General features: G+C 38.6%; 1 long non-coding RNA gene across 1 annotated transcript; it reads left to right on the forward strand.

Moving 5' to 3' along the window:
- Positions 1-1004: 1004 nt before the first annotated feature.
- LOC139963667 (uncharacterized) lies at positions 1005-2258 on the forward strand. Its single transcript, XR_011791717.1, has 2 exons — positions 1005-1163; positions 2131-2258. It is a non-coding gene; the product is annotated as an uncharacterized lncRNA (long non-coding RNA).
- Positions 2259-2858: the final 600 nt, after the last annotated feature.

Raw genomic sequence — 2858 nt, forward strand, 5'->3', positions numbered from 1 at the left:
TCATAACAATAGGATGTTGGCTACTCCACTGGGGGAGGCCACGTTGACTTGGAACTTCTGTTGCTGGTACCAGACCACAGATAGGACTTACTATTGTTTATAGTCTTTGCCCGATTTGAAATGTCTCAAGTGGTTAAAATGGCATGCAAATGTGGCCAAGGAACAAATAAATATTAGTAGAGGGCGCTCTTGTTAGCTTACATTTAGAGTTTCTTTATGTTCTACTTACATTCAGAACCATGTATACCTCTTTGTTTGCATAAATGTAAGATACATAACCTGGCATTTTTCAGAACTCGAAGCCTTAACGCGTTGAGATGTTTCATCCTATCAGACCAACCAATGAGAGGTTATTGAGCCCCCCCCCCCCCCTTTTGGCAGTAGTATACTGCATGATGTTGGTGCGAAGAAGAGTTTTGCCTGACCATTGCCTTTTTCCAAACATAAATGATCGGGCTATTGTTGAGCATTAGGAGGGCTGTTGTAGGTGCAACTTTCTGAGATTTCACTACGAAAACACTTGGGTATGGGGGAGGGGGAAAAGTGGAAATGTTATACATAAATCAGCCTCCATGGAGAGATAGTCATGTTTTTTCGTGGTAACATTAAACATGGACCCTCACACTTGCAAAGTCATTCACATGCAGTGTGAGGGTATGACAGAGAGGTGGGAGGGGAGGGGGGAGACACATGCCAAAAATTTTCTGCTCAGTATGTGCGGTAGACATGCTGACGGAGTTACAGTATGAAGGCTGGTTGCAATGGACCCCCCCCCCCTCCCAGTGGTAACACTTCAAAGATCAATAGGTAAGTTTTCTTTTCCTTAACAAAAATAGTAAAGTAAAACTTTTTCTTCATAACACCTAGTCTTCGACTTTCCTTGTTTCATGCCGTGGCATCTATCCCTTTAATCCAATTTAGCACTCCAAACAAATCAATCGGAACTTTAGATTGAAGCAGACTGAATTGTTTGTCACATTATGTGAATACTCAATGTAGTGCATCCCACAGGGAGCCATGTGTTGGTTGCACATCTGTCCCTTTCGGCGTTCGTTGCTGTAGCCTTTGACACATTATCATTACAACGAACACCAAACAAATATTACGCTCTTTAGAAATGTAGAGTTCATTGCTGAAGATGTCGCTTTTAAGAAGTAATTGAGGTAATTATATGTATATTATATTTAAGCTTTGGCTCATGTTAGGATAGGGAAGTATAAGTGAGTTTGTGACTCACAATTTGTATTTTTGTTCGTACAACGTGGACCTATTCTCAGCGTGGGTTAGCCTATCGTTAGATAGTGTGGTAGGCCTAGGTTTATTGTTTCCGAGAATGCATCACGATGGTATTCAAGTTCATTTTGAGTATTTTCAAGGGCTTAGTTAAGTTTTGTACTCTTAAAATATATCATTATAAGATCACATGCCTTGTTATTGTTGTATTCGAGGGGATCGTGTAATTCGTGTGTTTCATTGTCTAGGCTAAGCGTGCCTTACGGTGAATTGCTAAGTGTGTATAAAGTATTTTAGTATTATATTCCGATAGAGCGCCCTCTCATAACAAACAAGATGGCTGCGCCCATGTTATCGTTGAATATTTGTGTACGTAATAGGCAAGCCACCCAAGTGAGCTAGAGTAACATTATCTAATTATTCATTAAGGTATTTTCTTTCTATATTCACCACTTTATGTGTTAACCAGCACTGATTAAGATTAAATTCACCTCTGTTGATATTGGTTTTGGATAAAATGCCTCTTGCTGCTGTATTAACCACAATTAGTTGTTAAACGATGTATTCTGTAATAAGTTACACGTTCTGTGTACAGGGAACTGGTTGAGATGTAATTGACTAGATAAGTTGTGTTATTGTTTTATAAGTGTAATGCCCTGCCCATAAATGGACAGAGAGATTGTAAGGCAGACGTGCCGAGATTTAAATGTCGCCATCTCATCATTTTTACGATTATGTGTTATGTCTAGTGGTGCTCCCAGTTCTACCCTTGTCATTGTAGCTATTCAGACAGCGTAGAAACCAGCCTAATTGGGTCACAGAAAGTAGAGTTAGTCTGGTACACAATTTTAAGTGACTTTATTTTTATGTTTTGTTTCTCTTTTTATTATCTTTCAGGAAAGTTACCTGAAGGTGCTGCACCGTCCTTTTTGTTTATGTAATCATATAATATAATCTCGAACATGCTATGTGAGAGAAGAAGTAATAAACCCCTCAGCCACCAGAACAAGCGGTGGTAGAAATTAGCACTCTCCCCTGCCTATTTATTCCTGCGTATCCTCACATCAATGTGACAGCATCATGGTTTGCTAGTGACCGTGTCCAAAGAATGCAATAGCTTTGTGACATAGTTGTCACAACATCAAATGATGTTATAGCATCACAGGCAATTTGGGTTTATCTAATAATTTTAAAACATTTTATGCTAGAGAGCACCATGACAAGATTTCAGTCTCTTCCGTTATAATAAAAATGTCAAGAATGGGGATTTTTATCCATCTGTCAATATTAGTTAACGAAATAAACAATCAAATACCATTATTAATTGCGACTTGAGTTTATTGAAAGCACCAAGTACAGTCCTCTTGTTCCAATGTCACCAGATTAAAGTATTGCATTTATTCACCACAAATATGCTATGATATCAATACAATAACAAAACAAATCGCTGCTTTTCCCAGCAACTAGATCGCAAGTAGAAACAAGCAAGCACAAAGCACACATACTTATTTACATATGAAACACAACCAGCTATGGTATTTCAAAGATACATTTGGCATGGCAAGGTACTGTCAACCAGAACGAAAACATTTCATGGTTCCTTGCTGCTGCTCATTGATTAACAG

The sequence above is a fragment of the Apostichopus japonicus genome, chromosome 22 (genome assembly GCF_037975245.1).
Source record: "Apostichopus japonicus isolate 1M-3 chromosome 22, ASM3797524v1, whole genome shotgun sequence".
NCBI classification, from domain to species: Eukaryota; Metazoa; Echinodermata; class Holothuroidea; order Aspidochirotida; family Stichopodidae; genus Apostichopus; species Apostichopus japonicus.